Source organism: Montipora capricornis, chromosome 3, assembly GCF_036669925.1.
Source record: "Montipora capricornis isolate CH-2021 chromosome 3, ASM3666992v2, whole genome shotgun sequence".
NCBI lineage: Eukaryota > Metazoa > Cnidaria > Anthozoa > Scleractinia > Acroporidae > Montipora > Montipora capricornis.
In genome coordinates this window covers 9,153,378-9,171,432 of record NC_090885.1, presented here as the reverse complement: position 1 = coordinate 9,171,432, position 18,055 = coordinate 9,153,378, and the positions used below count along the sequence as shown (strand labels likewise).

General features: G+C 38.7%; 2 long non-coding RNA genes across 2 annotated transcripts in view; both read right to left on the bottom strand.

The window, feature by feature from the left end:
* Positions 1-929: 929 nt before the first annotated feature.
* LOC138042109 (uncharacterized) lies at positions 930-2,073 on the bottom strand. Its single transcript, XR_011130923.1, has 2 exons — positions 1,883-2,073; positions 930-1,761 (listed from the first exon to the last, which is right to left on the bottom strand). It is a non-coding gene; the product is annotated as an uncharacterized lncRNA (long non-coding RNA).
* Positions 2,074-4,432: 2,359 nt separating this feature from the next.
* LOC138042103 (uncharacterized) overlaps positions 4,433-18,055 on the bottom strand; it is a 28,626-nt gene continuing 15,003 nt past the window's right edge. The window contains exon 3 of the long non-coding RNA XR_011130921.1: positions 4,433-5,441. This is a non-coding gene — a long non-coding RNA (uncharacterized lncRNA). The remainder of the gene's footprint in view (positions 5,442-18,055) is intronic.

Here is an 18,055-nt window from a genome sequence, read left to right as displayed (position 1 = left end):
CGGTAATGTTTTGCGGTGAAAAGATGCAAACTAAAATGCAAAAATATTGAGTATTTTCTTCTATCAATATTTATTTATGTAAGTGCCAAACAGCATGATGACAAAAGAGAGGATGACGAGCAAACTTTGACAGAATTAAATTCAGCTCATCGCCACTCATCGCCGTTCGCAAGCAAAATGTCAGATAGTACAAACCAGTTACATTAAACGAATTAAATTGTTCTTGCTTGCCATGTAATAAACATCTTATTAACCGAGCTTAGTCAGTCTGTATGGGAGAATCTTGACCTCGGTCGTGTGTACACTGCGTTCGGTCTGTACTCACGACCACGGTCAAGATTCTCCCATACAGACCTCCTGCTCGGTTAATAAGAGCTAATTATTATATGGCTAGTGTTTCTGACCGATATAACGCACGCTGTGATTGGCCAAGAGCAGCTGAGCTCTTAGGCATTTATACTCCCGTAATGCGCACGGGCCGATTACGGATTATGCAAATTAGTTTTTTCCTCTTTAGAACCGTTTTGTCAGCCATACAATAAACAACTTAATAACCTTGACCGTTCGGTCGTCACAGCAAAATCTCAAACCTTGGCCTAGCTGTATTTAGCTCGCTATTGCTCGGTCAATACGGCAAGGTCTCAGCTTGAGATTTTGCTGTAACCTCACTCTCGGTTATTAAGTAGTTAATAGATGCCGATTATAAGCATTATAACCCAACATCCGAGCAAGTATGCGGATGTTCGACTCCTGATAGGGACACTCGAATTTCCGAGTATGCACAAGTCGTTACCGACAACTTGATACACATCTCTTCGATCTTTGCAAGTAACTATAACTTTGAAAGGGGGAAGTGTTCTTCGCATTAAGCAATTGTCCCTTCTAGATACCCTTAAATTGCCCAGACAAGTGCGAAGAACAGCTAGTCCTTTTGTCTAAAACCCATACTTCAAATATATACATTTATTTGAATTTATCTAACTATTATCTTCACCGACATAAATACTGACGCCAAGTAATTTCCCGTTTTGACATTAGCTGAAATAAATTGCATGCATTTCCAGTGAAGACATCACCTGGCATAAGATTCATGCATTTTTAAAGTGTAAGTATTCCGTTTCGGGTGTAGCTGGCACGACTTCGAAGCCAAAGAACTACCGGTTAAGTCGTTTACTCAGTTAACATAATGAAAGTATAAGCCAAAAAGATAATATTTTTGTCCTGTCGCTGGGATAAAACCACTTTAGATCCTTCTATAACTTTTTTCAAGTGTCGAGAATTGATGTTGTTAATATCACAGATCCATAATGCGGCCGCATATTTTTAGCAGCCGTTGTAGAAATCGCCTGTCGTGTTATTCCACTCTTCTTATCACAGCTCAACGGTCTCAATCTGTTTAACTTTCGTCTTTAAATGGAATCATCACATAACATAACTTCCTTGAGACTGCGGATAATTTTGTCTCGCGTTTAGCTCACTAGCTTTCATCGCGGCGAGTCGCTGTTGCTGCAGCTTTTTGTAGCGTTCATATTCAGCTTGCTCGTAACCACCACACTTTTCCAAGCAAAATGCGCGTGTTCTTGCATACGGGCAAACGACAGAGCAGACGCAACAAATGGCGAATAAAGCAATGAATCCCAGGCAACCGATAAGAAAATACAACGAGATATCCCGAGAGGCCATCTTCAATTTGATAGCGATACAGCTGTTATTTATGAGCGATGTTTCTGAGGGATTCTGGTCCCCTGAGTCAAAGTTCCTCTGAAAATAAATTGAAACATTGTCATCGATACAATGGAGTAGAATACGAAGGATTACTGGACGTAATTTTTTCGACCATTTTAAGATATACATTGTAAAGAAGATTTGTAGGGTGGCAAACCTGCGTTGCTTTCCGCCTCTTGTGCAAAGTTCCCCCAGATGGGTCTGCCTCTTAGTGAATATCAGAAGGTAAGCAACAATCGTCTGTTATTAACTTTTATTGACTTTTCTTGAAATCAAAGTCAATATCTTTCTTCAACAGCTTTTATCATAAAGGCACTCTCGAGTAAATATTCAGTCGCGGTAACCCTTAACAACTAAGTTCTTATCATGTGCAAGAGATTATGACAAGACAAAAGGTGGCAGTCATTAAAACAAGAGTATTGACGTCAATACTCAGTCGACCTTAACCAAGTGTTTTCGTTGTTTTTGGTGACCATAATATTGTCTTGTTGTAACTTCAACCAGCGTAGCAGAGAAGCGGTGCTTTTTGGGAAGAAAGTCGAGTAAATGACGTATATTGATAGTCAACAGTTCTTTTGGTCTTTATTCCAAAACTGGATGTATCTTCTAGTTGAACAACTTTGACTCTGGAATTTTTCGCAGATTAGTTCCGCAGTTGGTCAGTTTGACCCTCAATAATTTTATAATATTCAGAAACAACATGAATTATTTTCTTTGTCTGTGCAACTAGTGCGCGAGAAAATCGAGTTAGGAAACTTCGCCAAGGCATGCAAACAAAAGCTGTACTAAAGTGGAAAGGAATTTTCATCTGATTTTGTGCCACGGGCTGTGGACAAGACTCCCGATTACCATATGTGTTTGAGATAATTTTACACTGACAAACTTAAAATAAGTAATAAAGTTAAGCAAAAATGAAAAATGTTTGCGTTGAAAAACAGGTACTAGTATCTTTGGCAAAGAACAATTGGAACTCCATTTCCAATCGGTTTTTTTTTAGTCTGAATTGTCGCGCGGGGCGCAAAAAAAAGAGAAAAAAACAGTCCGGCAAGGTGGTACTCAATGTTCACCTTATCCAGTCAGTAACCCGGCGGTAAGCTTTAAGTGCTTAGCGAGAACTTTAAGAAACACATTAGGATTAGCCATTCGCCAATGCTGCAAACAGAATAAAATCGTCCACGGTAAGAAGGGCAGTTCCCTTTTAGAAATCCCTAATTTAAGCTATTATCATCCTTTTAATTAGGAAGTAAAGAATTGTGCAGTTTTTGTCATCAAGTAAAAAAAAAAAAACAGTATCCGACATTGTTTATCGTCTAAAGGCGGCCGAGATTTTACAACAGTTCCACGACGCCTAAAAACCGGGTCAGGGTTTACACGTGACATTGGGTCAGCGCTTCTCGAAAAATCCACTTAAGTGACCTAAAACGTTCAATAGGATAATGTCTATAACGTTTATTGCATTCGATGTAACGGGTTTTGTATGAGCAAAGAAGACAAAATCTGAGAAGATTAACAAAATCCGTAGACAAGACCTAAGAAGTTTAAACGAGGGATCACCGGTCCGATTTCAAACAGGGCTAAAACCAGTTAGACATTCTCATGTTTCGATTGCTTCAAGGGTTCTATGCCGGGGCATGAAACATTCTCAGTGCGCTCAACTGAGAACATCCATTTAAACTGTTTATCAGGATGGCTTCAGTTATTCTCAGATTTTGTCTGGCCAGTGTGGGAAATTTTAACGAGAAGGAAAACAAAACTGAACAGATTTAGTCGAGGCATTTTCGATATTTGTTGTGGTGAGAAAAATCAGACTGCCTTAATTAACTATTCAGATATCTTGTAAAACTTTGTCTGCTATGAGTGAAAGTTGTAGATAAGAACTTGAATTCAGGCTTAGTATAGCGCGTCGCTTTCATTCTTCTTGTGGTTTCTGCTCGCTTGTACGCCATAACCTTTCATTAACCTATGAAATAAAATAAGTCTATTTTTTGAGTAACTTGCATGGCGGGAAAACCTCGAAAACAAATGCGGCCAAATTTTGACGTACAGGAATTGCACCGGCCTGTGATTGGACGTTGGCATAGCGAGAAGGGTTATTTAAAGATAATTACCCGATGCCAAAATCAGATCTATTGCATTAAGGTCAAAGCCCCCATTTAAATAGAGATGATCCACAGCATTTAAGTTTAAATGGCCTTGGTCTTCAGTATTTAATTCTAAACACCAGGACCCAGTTGTTCAAAAGGTGGAAAACGTTACCCACTAGATAATTATATATATCACTAGAGCGGTTTTCAAATGAGTATCGTAAAACCAAAACCAAAGTAATTACTTTGGCCAATCAAAAAGGACGGAGACAATCCAGTAAGCCAATCAAAACTCCAAGTAATTACACGTAGCCGACACAAAGCGCGGGAAAATGTGCACGCGCGAGCCGCGATTGGTTTTAGTTTCACTTCTGATTGGTTGAAAAAGTGGCGCGAGAACTTTGAACCAATCGCTGAGTGAAGTAATTATAAACCAAAGTAATTCGCTAATTACTTTCGACACTCAATTGAAAACCACTCTATCCAGTGGATAGAGCAATTGGTTTCGCTATGACTTATCCACTGGATAGTGATTTATCCGGTGGATAGCGCTATCCATCGTTTGAACAACTGTGGCCAGGAGCCCAGTGCACCAATTTTTGAACGGTTAGCATTTCAGTATATTGCGATGACTACCTTTTATTTCAATGCTGTAAAAATGCATGGTTTCAGAAAAAGGTGCCTCGATAGTCAAGTAACTATTAGTGATTCCTGAAACGCAAGAAATCCATGATTGACAGCCCTCTATTATCACCTTAAGAAATTTCAAGTCTTTCACTGAGGTGAGACCGGTGCAATTTCTGGATATGGTCACAAGTCTTGAATGGAATCCTCTTTACCTTAAATGATGTTCAGAAAGAGTAGAGCACGACTAGAATTTTTGGTGTTGAGGTATGATTAACGCTAGCAAAAACGTTAAGACTAACACAAAATACTCATGTGCATAAACACTTCTTTAAGCGTCATATTGTTCCGCAATTTCGTCGTGTGAAAGCAGGTTGCAAGTCCAACGAAACGTTCCAATGGTGAAAATTTAATTTTCCATTCCGTTTTGGGCCAGCTTGATCCTTTGAAGTCACGTGATCGTCGAGAGTGATTATGTTGGCAGAAAATTTCAAGAAACGTTGTCTATAGTGTAACTTACAACCCAGTGTCAACCAACGTGTCTTGCAAGAAGAAATCTTTTATGCAACAATGATTTGAGAAATTTATTTGGTTTAACACGGGCACGGCCTTCACTCTTGGATCCAAGTCAACGCTGAGTTGTTACAGCAAAAACATTCCGCGGGAGTCGGAGTATATTTGTTTCTGCTGGTGCTCAGTCATCTCCGCTCTCGCATTTGCCAAATCTCGTTGGAGTTTCCTGTAGCTTTCAAAGTTGTCTTCATCATCGCCACAGTAGTAATTGTTTTCAATGCCAAGGATGGTTTTCCAAGACAATCGAGAAAGAACAGAACATATGCAGCACAAAAACACCAAGCACACAAATCCCAAACATCCAAAAAAGAACAATAATGTAATCGTCTGGCTTGAAACCATCACCATGCAGCAACACTACTCAGTTGCAAAGTGAAGTTATTTCGAGTCAAGATCCTCTATAGTTGGCTTAATTCTTCGTTGGTTTAAGTGTCCCTGAAATAAAAGAAAATTAGACAAGACTGATTTAAAATTTAGCATTTCCTCGAGATGCATGAAGAACAACAGGGATTTGGATCTTCTGCCTTTAAGACTTGAATACGAAATCGCCTGATTCGAATTACCCATGGGACGAGATTTTGTTGCTTGACTAATCTGCCAAGGCGTTAACGTGGCAAGCAAATTGTAGAACGACCCCTTTGCATTTAATATAACATTTTTTAAGACTGCAGCGGTTGTCCCAATCGCTAATGTGTTCACTGCCGGTAGCTTTGCAGCTCGTCCTACTGTAATACTGGTAAAATATTTGTTGTAAAAACTGATACCGGTATAGGAGGTTTTCACGTGACGTCATCGCCGCCATGTTGGCGGACGAAACAAAAGATCTCTCATTAGCTTCTTTTGTTCGTCGTACATTTCTCTATCGTTAGGTTGGTTGAAAACGTCCTATTCGGGTGTGCTGATAAAAATATTCATTTTTCTGCGAAAGCGTTTAAGGGATGTTTTCAGTGCTATCAGCGTTTTTTCATGAACGTGGTCGTCATAGCTTAGCTCAGTTGTTTGTCGAATTCACTAGCCATCAATATTCTGCAGGACAAAAGAACAAAATACTGACAGATTGAATCAAGAAGAAATTTTGGGGATTGAAGCTAGATGTATTTCTTTGCCGTTCTCGTCCTAATTTCGGTGCTGAAATGATTATGACGTGAGCACTCAAAACGAAAAACTTCTAGTTTCCTTTCAGTCTCCCGTATACTGTTCACACCAACTTCATTCCTGGATAATTGTACATCCCGAAACTTTGAATAATCGCAAAAGCCCACAATGAGAAAAATATGTTTTTTTAGATGACTCGTTGTCTGTCTCGCTTATAAAGCTTCCGATTAAAGCGTTTTACGACCACTGGAGCAAATGACTGAAAGCGGTGTAAAGATGCAGCGAAAAATAATACAACAAAAAACTCAAATACAGAGATTGGTAGCTATTGAAGAACCGCATATCTTATTTGTTTCTTTTCCAAAACATACGCGTAATTTGAACACCGGTCTCTTCTGGTTTTTGAAGCAAACGTAAATGAAGTTTTCCTCAATGGCGTTGTGTTCGAATCGATGAATCAATTCAGTTAATCATGCAAAAGCTTTGGCCAGCTAAAAGACATTCAAATGTTACTACATCAAGAAGACGCATTTTGCTCACCGTGGTTACTTGAGTACCAACAGAAATGAAAACGAGCGTTGTTATTTTCACCTGCAACCAGTAATTGCAATAATTGAACACGGAGTGTACCAAGGCTATACCAGCAGCTAGTGCAATAATTTGCTCTTGCTTTAACACGATGATCATGCATGAGCTGCTCACAAGTCTTGACTCTGGTACCTCGTGACTTAAACACCTAAACGTCAATCGAATTGTTCATAGTGTTTAAGCACGAAATCTTTTGGGACTGATTTGTTTACTGTTTTTTTCGTTTCTGGGATAGACCTTTTGTAATGGCGCCGACATGCATGATATGAATGCAATAATTCAAAATCCAAAGCCTTAAATTTGCATGTAAAATGGTTTGTCTCAAATGCATTTACTCTGAGTCTTAAGATATATACGTTGGCGAAAAATTGTAATTGCTGAGCAAAGAACAAAAGAAGCTAATTCACTATTTGCACAATCCCAAAAGACACCTATTTTACCTCCCAAAAAGTTTGCATAATTATTATTTGCAATTTCTCCAGGGACATATATAGATGTCCAAAGAAAAATCAAAAACAAAGCCTATGCAGTTTTTGGTTTTGTTTTTGTTTTTGTTTTTGTTTTTGTTTTTTTGTTTTTTTTTTTTGGGGGGGGGGGGGGGGGAAAGGGGGGTAAGAGAGGTGTAAATAAATAAATAGTTTTCTACACTATATAGTATTTTATAGTATTTTAACACTTAATTTTAGCGCTTGTGTTTACATATTTTATCGTTGAACATTCTCACGCCCTAATTTCTACCTATGTATATATATTTCATACGCTTTTCTACAACTTGAAAATGATCTCAGCTCAGGGAGATCAAAACATCGTATTTTTTATCGCTAGTTTTTATTCTGAATTGTGTTTAAAAAAAACTACTTATAATGTAATGTATGCAGCAAAGCCTTCAGGTCATTATATCATAGTTGGCGGATCAGAAAGCTCTTGACAGAAGAAGCAACCAAGATTCGTGTCTTCTCATATTGACTACTGCAACTCGTTACTCTACAAGATCCCATGCACGATATCAACTTGACCGACTCCAAAAGATAATGAATGCAGCTGCACGCATTACTTGTCGACGTTTGCCACGATTTAGTCATAAAACACCTACCTCAATACATCTATACACTGGCTTCCAGTTCAGTTCCGAATCAATTTTAAGGTTGCTCTCTTGGTATTTAAAATTCAATTAACATGGTCAGGCTCCGTCCTACCTGGCTGATCTTATGCATGTGAAGTCACCTAAACGACGCGCCCTCCGAAGTGACGACCACCACTGAACTTCTAGATGTGCCTGGTACAAAATGCGAGACCTTCGGAGATAAAGCTTTGGCCTCTGCTGCACCTCAAGGCCGGGACACACTAGGCGACAAGTCGCTGCAGCAATTCTGCTTGTGTGACACGCTTAATTTTATGAAAATCATCGTCGCTGCGGCAGAATTTTGTCGCCGCGATCAGTCGCACGACAAACAAGTTTGAATTCGTGCGACTAATCGCAGCGATAAAATTAGCGAAAGTAGCGTTGTCGCACAGTGTGTACGCTTCCGGCAACAAGTCGCTGCGACAAAATATAAATGAACCAATGAGAGAGCGTCATATGGTCAGCCATATTGAATTAGAAAACTAGTTCACATTCCCCCTCATACGAGATTTCTGTGTGTGCACCGAACAGGTGTCGTATCGCAGCGAATTGTTTTGCAAGTAGTACACACGGAGCAACTTGTCGCAGAGACCTGTAGCTGCGACTTGTCGCCTAGTGTGTCCCGGCCTTAAGATCTGGAATGCGGTCCCACTATCAATCCGCAAGTCTAATACCCTGGATTGTTTTAAGACAAATCTAAAGACACATTTATTCAAGATTTCATTCGACATATGATCCTGTACATGACGGAATTTTCTCAGTTTTTCGATAACTTTTCTTTTAAAATTAAGTTCATATTGTCCTACTTTTTTTCTGTTATAGAATTTCATTAGTCGTTAGTGTTAATTACTTAGCGTTAATTTAGGTCATATTGTAAGTAAGCTTATTGTTCCTTAGTGTTAATTTAGTATGGTATTGAAAATTTAGCTGTGCAAGTGTTGGGTTAGCAATCTGTATCACAAGTGTTCATTTCTATGTACATAAATATGAGTTAATGCAAAAACTCTAGGAAAAAACTAAGAGCAGTCAAAAGCAGTTGAAATCAGTTGGAAGATTGAGAAAAGTGCTGGAAAGGAAGAGCCGTAAATCAACGATAAAACCTGTTTGTCGTCGGCCAGTATAGAGGTGCCAGGTGCAGAGCCGTGTAGAGGAGAAGCACAGGCCGCGGAAAGCCGAAAGAAATCAACTCGTTTGTCGGCCAGTTTAGTGAAACACTTGGGTGTTACAGTGCTGAAGACAAGAGAATGACAGAACTTTGTTAAAGAAAAGAAAAGGTTTCTTTGCAGACAAGAAAGAACTTTGGTTGGCGGTTTTGCTTTTAGAAAGAGAGTAAAGGAGCAAGGTAATGATCGGCTGAACGACGAACGAACCAAACAGTAGATAACATAACAGTAAATATTGAATTGTATAGCTACGTTTCTGTTTTAACAAAAATATTAAATTTTTTTTTGTGTAATGTTAATTTAAGAAACTTAGAAGCTTTAGAAGTATCAATTTAGTAGTAAAATTGTTTAGTATTAGAGAATTTCTTTTCATATTTTAAGTAACTTAGACTTGTATTTTCGTACCTTTGTAATAAATAATCATTAGCGTTTTAAATATGTTCTGTTTTGCGGGTTCAAGGGAAGGAGTTTGCGTTAGCTTACATTTGTTTTCCGTTCTCAATTTGTTTAGTCCTCTCGTCGCTGCTCCAGGTAAGGACGCATGTCACAAATCCTTAAAATAGTTAATAGTTTTGTTGACATTTTAATATATGTGTATATAGCGTTCCACCTTTTGAAATATTTATAATTGTTGTTAAACGACTCGGAAGACATATGTACTTTATGCGCTATATAAATTACTACATTATTATTATTATTATTATTATTATTATTATTATTATTATTATTATTATTATTATTATTATTTTTATTGGTGTCTGGCGCACTCAACCTGTAATTCAGTTGCCAAGACTGCAATAAGTTTGAATAAACTATTTATTTCTTTTTATTTAATTATTTATTTATTTATTTATTTATTTATTTATTTATTATTAAAATGCTAAAAAGGCAAATTTAATTAACAAGATTTGAATTTTAAACTTTGAGAATTGAAGTTGTACTAGTGATGGCCTTGTCACGTGAGTGCCTGACAAACAATAACGCTCTTCCTGGTGACGAAAAAACATTGATGCAGTACAGTGTATGAAAAGGCCGCGGTACGGAGACAATCTATATAAATAATTTAAAAGTTTTTATTGAAACACTTCCAACCACGACTAATCTCTAGAAAGTTGGATGAAACGCTAAATAGGTTACAATAAGTTAAGCGAACTTCGAAGCGTACACTCGCTTTACACATTATGGTCCTCTCCATCATCTTTTACAAGAATGTCGTAATCTGGATAACAATGAATGTTGAACGGTCCCCTTTTCCCTGTGTTCGTGTTCTTGCTTTGTTTCCCAAATTTCAGCGTACATGATGACATGCTGGCTTTCTTTCCAGTTTCAGGAGTTTCCTCGTCGTTTGATAAGCCTCCTCCGTTCATGTAATAATTGATAAGTTCATTGGTAAATTCACTGTTAAAAGGAGTATTCGGTGAAAGTGATGTTTTCCTTGTATCACCATGATTAAGGTCTCTGTTAGTGTCCATTCTTCTCGAACTTGTCAAGCTTGGTTGTCGTCGAAAACAATCAACGCCTTGATTTGATTCTTTCCCATGTTCAGTACTCAATCTTGGAAACTGATCCTCTCTTTTGAAATCCTGTCTCTCGCCTCTGTACCTTTCGGCATTACTCGACTTATTCCACACAGAGTATTGTGTCACATTTTTTTCCCTGTGATGTGACATTGTGTTTTCTTCAGTGTTCCGCCTCGAGGCAAGTGTAGGTAACCTAACCGATATCTTCCTGATTTCTTTTATATCAGTAGCAGCTGTTGGTTTTGAATGTTCCGTGCCACTTGAAGTACTGTCATGGCTTCGGTCAGTCAAGCTTATCACTTGTGGTAAGAAGACACCATGGTCGGCAGTCTGACGATTTTTTGTCGGCGTGTCTTTCGTCGACCATTCCGCCGGAAAGGACACTGTTTTCCTCCTTGTTTTCGCACGGATATTTCTCAAATATTCATATTGCTTGCTTAGTTCCTTCTCCTCCACTTCAATTTCCTTCATCCGATTTGTAAGAATTCTCTCTGTTTCCATTTGTTCTCTTCGCTGTCTGGCCATATTTTGTCTTTCCCGTTCTTTAAGCTTAAAAGATTCATTTTTATAGCTCTCATGCAAAGCCTTTCGAATTGATAACAGACTTGTATCCATTTCCATGCGACGGCGATAATTTTCGAGTAAACTGGCAAAATAGCTGTGGTTCATTGTGTTTTTATACGCAGAAAATTGCGACCACCTCGAAGAAACAGACAGTGGCGAATCTGATCCGAATTCCAAGGTGTGTCCTTTCAAAATCAGAATATGCTAACTCTTATACTGATTGATGTAATCTTTACAGACTTTATTAAATAGACTGCACGACACCTTGATACGTTACTTAGCTGTGCATAAAGACGTTTTCCTCTTCATTTAACACTACAAATCTCATGAATGGCTTGAAGTGTTTGTTATTGAAAACAAAACAGCACGCTTCTGAAAAATATATATTAGGCGCATTAATTAAAATGTTACACCGCTTTTGTCAAAGGACAAATATATATACTTTGGTATTAAATCGACAACGAGGCGATTAAGCTACCACTTGCCGCAGGCGTGAATTCGTTAAAATAGAGGGGAGGTGATTGGATAGAATATCTGCGACTTGCTCAGTATTGTTTAAATGGTCAGCCCTTTCAGAGAATTGCAATAACAGGCACGAAAATAGAAAACGAACTTTCAACAGTCATTTCCTACGACAACCAAACTCAGCGAGAGACTGGGACTCACGGTAATGTAACCATGAGATTTCACTAAGAGCCCCCGAAGAGTTTATTGATTTTCCCAAGTGAGCCCGGAAGACCTTTAATTAAATGGATTTTTTATAAATGGTGTTTGCAGTGAAATTAGGCTAATCAGATTCTTAAATGGATTCTTGTTGTTTTTTTTTTTTAGAAAAAATGCTTTTAGGAAGGTGTGGACGTGTGATCTATTGTTTATAGAATTAATTATCCAAATGAAGGCTATTTGTAACAGATATAAATGCTTTTTGCACTTGTAAGCTATACTCTATGATCTTGGATTTATTTTTACTTTGGATTGTATCAATTGTATAAGAATCGGCTGTAAAATTTTGGCTTAGAAGAAGTGCTTACCGAAAGAGGGTTTGTGCCATAAAACTGGCTCATCCCAACAAGTTAAAAAACCTCCAGGTTTTTTATACGAGTTCTTTTTGCCGTTATTAAAGTGAAAAGACGTCCAAGACTTAAGTTCTATTCCACGGAAGAAACCTGTATGCCGCGGTATCCTTGCCAAAAGTGACTGAATGGAGGAGTTGCCAGACTTGTCCTTGGATTGTAGCTATGGCGACGACGACGTGACGTTCTGTTAATCTTAAATATGTCCGACTTCATGCTTTGCGCGACAAACCGTAAGGGACCTTGTAGAGAAAGACTAGTGCCTTGAAACGCTTCATTTTTCTATAGCAACAAGTGCAGTTCTCCGAATACTTTTCTCTGTTTCTCCCTTGATCCTGATTAAAATTCGTATCGACGACTTATAAATGAGTTGAATTTACAAAAGACCGATCACAAGGTTGTTAGAATTATTTAACCTTAAGCTTACAAAAATAATAAACCACTGCAAACAAAAGAAATTGCATCAAATGCAAACGAAAACAAAACGCGCACAGGATTAAATGAATGTGATTTCAGCAAAAAAACTGTCTTGACAAGAGTTTGGATCTTCCAACCAAAATAAAATTACCTACTCATATTAAAGTTCAGCTAGCTTCCGCCGGAAATTAAAAGGAATGTTGCATACATTAGCATGACTAATTTGCTCAAATGCTGTTGCCAACGAAGGACTTGTGACAGTGTGGAAGATATCTTCTGCATTAAAACGCTTCGTCATTGCATTCTTGAAGGAGTATGACTTAGATAACGAATACACTCGTAACGGAATGAGGTTTACGTGAAGACTGAAGTCCCAAGCCACGTAAATAAAAATTAAAATGGCACTGAAGATGCAACTCGGACGCCAGTAGACAACGAAAAATTTCATTGCATCACTCTTACCATGTTGAATGGTTTTAATAAACACAGACCGCTTAGCTCGGTTGAGTATGAACAACAGTTGGATTACCTTTGTCAGTGGATAGAAAAATGGAACGATCAAGTGGTAAGACAAGTCAATTTTAATTTACGAAGGTGTCACTACCTATGAATGTACGCTTTCATGAACTTTCTACGGTGTAGCGAATTCGTGCATTTTCATTTGAATATCATGCGAGTGTCTGTTTACAAAAAGTAACGCTTAAGGACGTTCGCGCCCAAAATGTTCCCACGTACAGATTTTTTTTAAACTTGCCACGCAGAAAGGTAATGATCTACTTTTGCCAAAAAGGAGAAAAAAAAGGGGGGCGGGGGGGGTCACCGTGTTCGTTTTCGAGATCATGAGGTGCACTTTTAGAAGATTGCGTTACTTTAAGACGATCTTAGCTTACAAATGTCAGCAATAAAAAAGGTTACATTGGTGAAATTTAGGCCAGGTAAACGTACTCAATTCAACTTAACTAATACAACTAAATTAACCTTTGCAGCTGATGTCTTTTTCTGAGGTGAAATAGTCCTTGAAAAACGATACATATTTGTCTAAGAGAGAAAACTTCGGTGGCAAGAGAGCATAAAAAGCGAAATATTTGTAACTTCTCACGCACAGATTTTTTTTGTTTTTTGTTAAAATGGACAAAATCAGCAAAGGAAGTCATCTCCGGAAAGAAAAATAGGGGTCACCAAGCATTCAAGAGAGTAAAATCGCTGCGAAGTTCTCAAAGCGATGGTATATTCACACTGTCACGTCATTGCGTGACATTTCCAAGAAGACCTGGGTCCACAGCTATCCCATGGTGCCACACGCTTTCACGTTACATTCTGGTGGAAAATTTTTGCGCCTTTAGCATCGTGTTTACCTTCGTTGTCTGCGATGCATGACGTGTGCGTGACATGCGCGAAAAAATGCGCAGTAGCAATGGGTGCGAACGTCCTTAAATTGACTTCTCCGTTTGCCCTTATGCTTTTAGGAGAGCAGTTTTTCTCTTTCTTACGATGTTGCTGTTGTGTAAAACTTTCGGTTTTTTTTTCCTGGTCTTAATTTAAAGTTTGCCATATTTGAATAAAGGAGGTAGTTTCTAAAGAAAATGTGTTGCTGAGTCGGTGGGGAAGTACAGTAGTACACCAATTTTTTTAGTATTTGAGGATTATCATCGATCGTAACTGGATTGAGAATTTCCAGCCGTGTTCTCTTCCAATGAAACAATAAGTTCATCCTGTGAAATCAATCTTTGATGCAATCTCTGAAAAAGCATATCTCTTGTCTTTCTTAAAGAAGTCATGATTTAGTATTAAGAACAGCCTGCATGAAAGGCGCTTTATGAGCCAAGCGGGGCGAACGCGGAGCGCTCATGTCGCGCTCCGCGCGAAGTATCGCGTTTGCCCCGCTTGGCTCATAAAGCGCCTGTCATGCAGGCTATATTAAGAAAGAAGCTGCTGTACAACAATCACTGATGTGACATGCTTAATTAATGCAAACAAGTCAAGTCACAGACACCGGTCTCGACCCAGTTTCACTTCGGCTACTTAAAAGCTTAATTTTTTTTTTCTGCTAGCATTGCAACTAATAAATATACAAAACAAAGCAACAGAGGAGACTGATTCTTAACTCTAATGCAGTCTGAGAATTTTTCAAATAAGGTCAAGTTTACTTTTGATATTCTCTGTTCTTAATCATCTCATTTTCAATGAACAAAATTATTTGAATACTAATTATTTTACTATGGACCAGTTCTTTCATTACATAATGGAAATTAATCTTTTATTCTTGAAAATGGAACGCTAAGAGGCGCAGTTTGGACTGATCATGACTGGCACTCGCAAATGCCATTGGTCTAAGTTGAGAGTAGAGTTTGCTGCTTTCTTGCAAATAATTATTGAGCTGCCCTGGTGAAATTTTTTTAGGGATCTTTGAAGACCCTCAAAGATCTTTGTGAGGATGTTTCAAGGATGCCTTTTGAGGATCTTAGCTAGGACCCTAAGGGATCCTTATAAAGATCTTTAAAGATCCTCACAGATCCCTAATATTCTTCCCAAGATCCTTGAAGATCCTTACCAAGTTCTTTGAGGATCTTCAAAGATCCTGCAAGATCCTCAAAGATCTTTTTCAAGATCTGTAACCCTTTGACTCCCACGCTGGCCTGAACTGGCCATATTTACATGTAGTATTTTACTCTAATGCCAGACGATTTTAGTCATCAATGGGGAACCCCCGGGAGTCAATGGGTTAATCACTTACAGAAAAACTAAATGTCGCCATTAACCCTTTGACTCCCAACCTGGCCTGAACGAGCCATACTTCTTAGTATTTTACTCTGTCTAATGCCAGACGATTTTACTCTTCAATGGGGAACCCCTGGGAGTCAATGGGTTAATCACTTACAGAAAAACTAAATGTCCCCATTAACCCTTGACTCCCAACCTGGCCTGAACGAGCCATACTTCTTAGTATTTTACTCTGTCTAATGCCAGACGATTTTACTCGTCACTGGGGAACCCCTGGGAGTCAATGGGTTAATCAATTACAGAAAAACTAAATGTCCCCATTAACCCTTGACTCCCAATCTGGCCTGAACGAGCCATACTTCTTAGTATTTTACTCTGTCTAATGCCAGACGATTTTACTCCTCAATGGGGAACCCCTGGGAGTCAATGGGTTAATCACTTACAGAAAAACTAAATGTCCCCATTAACCCTTGACTCCCAACCTGGCCTGAACAAGCCATACTTCTTAGTATTTTACTCTGTCTAATGCCAGACGATTTTACTCATCAGTGGGGAACCCCCGGGAGTCAATGGGTTAATCACTTACAGAAAAACTAAATGTCCTCATTAGCCCTTGACTCCCAACCTGGCCTGAACCAGCCATACTTCTTAGTATTTTAGTCTGTCTAATGCCAGACGGTTTTACTCGTCAATGGGGAACCCCCGGGAGTCAATGGGTTAATCACTTACAGAGAAACTAAATGTCCCCATTAACCCTTTGACTCCCAACCTGGCCTGAACGAGCCATACTTCTTAGCATTTTACTCTGTCTAATGCCAGACAATTTTACTCATCAATGGGGAATCCCCGGGAGTCAATGGGTTAATCACTTACAGAAAAACTAAATGTCTCCATTAATCACTTACAGAAAAACTAAATGTCTCCATTAATCACTTACAGAAAAACTAAATGTCCCCATTAACCCTTTGACACCCAACCTGGCCTGAACGAGCCATACTTCTTAGTATTTTACTCTTTTTAATGCCAGACGATTTTACTCATCAATGGGGAACCCCTGGGAGTCAATGGGTTAATCACTTACAGAAAAACTAAATGTCCCCATTAACCCTTGACACCCAACCTGGCCTGAACGAGCCATACTTCTTAGTATTTTACTCTGTCTAATGCCAGTCGATTTTACTCATCAATGGGGAACCCCTGGGAGTCAATGGGTTAATCACTTACAGAAAAACTAAATGTCCCCATTAACCCTTGACACCCAACCTGGCCTGAACGAGCCATACTTCTTAGTATTTTACTCTGTCTAATGCCAGTCGATTTTACTCATCAATGGGAAACCCCCGGGAGTCAATGGGTTAATCACTTACAGAAAAACTAAATGTCCCCATGAACCCTTGACTCCCAACCTGGCCTGAACGAGCCATACTTCTTAGTATTTTACTGTGTCTAATGCCAGTCGATTTTACTCATCAATGGGGAACCCCCGGGAGTCAATGGGTTAATCACTTACAGAAAAACTAAATGTCCCCATTAATCAGTTACAGAAAAACTAAATATCCCCATTAACCCTTGACTCCCAACGTGGCCTGAACGAGCCATACTTCTTAGTATTTTACTCTGTCTAATGCCAGACGATTTTACTCGTCAATGGGGAACCCCTGGGAGTCAATGGGTTAATCACTTACAGAAAAACTAATGTCCCCATTAACCCTTTGACTCCCAACCTGGCTTGAACGAGCCATACTTCTTAGTATTTTACTGTCTAATGCCAGACGATTTTACTCGTCAATGGGGAACCCCTGGGAGTCAATGGGTTAATCAATTACAGAAAAACTAAATGTCCCCATTAACCCTTTGACTCCCAACCTGGCTTGAACGAGCCATACTTCTTAGTACTTTACTCTGCCTAATGTCAGACGATTTTACTCGTCAATGGGGAACCCCTGGGAGTCAATGGGGTAATCACTTACAGAAAAACTAAATGTCCCCATTAAACCTTTGATTCCCTACCTGGCCTGAACGAGCCATACTTCTTAGTATTTTACTCTGTCTAATTCCAGACGGTTTTACTCGTCAATGGGGAACCCCCGGGAGTCAATGGGTTAATCACTTACAGAAAAAATAACAAGCATTTCAGAAAGCTCCATATGCAACTTATGGAACGCAGAAGAACAAACGTTGCATCACCTGCTAATTAACTGCACACTAACAGTCGATTCCTGGATTCTGTTTCAAGACTGGTGGTACCAAAATACAAATGAAACAATAACGTTATCCATAAGCCATATACTCTACGGCTGGCATGATAGGACAAAGCATTGCCAAGTCCTAAATTATTGTCTACTGATAGCCAAATATTGTATTTCCTGCACAAGCCTTCGCGGAGATGTTTTAGATTTTCAAAACTTTTTATCGTTCATTCCCGGAAAACTTGAAATTCTTAAAGATATTGCGACTGCAAAAAAGCACTTCCAAAATTTTATCGCACGTGGGCCGTTTTACGTTAATTTTATATGCTGCTGATGTTTATGGTTATTTAATATTTAACTGTAAGCGTGAACATGTATATATTAGGTGTCACTGTAATATGATAACAATTAAGAAAAAAAAAAAGGATGCGAATAGTGTAGGAATAGTATTTTAATTGACAGTGGTGTAAGTAACCAGTATTGTAAGTACCGTATGTATGTTATGTAATTAGCCGTATGTGATATAGTGTATTGTTGATGAAATGATATATGAAATGGATCATATATGAACTGTGGATATGAAATCAAGTGAAGCT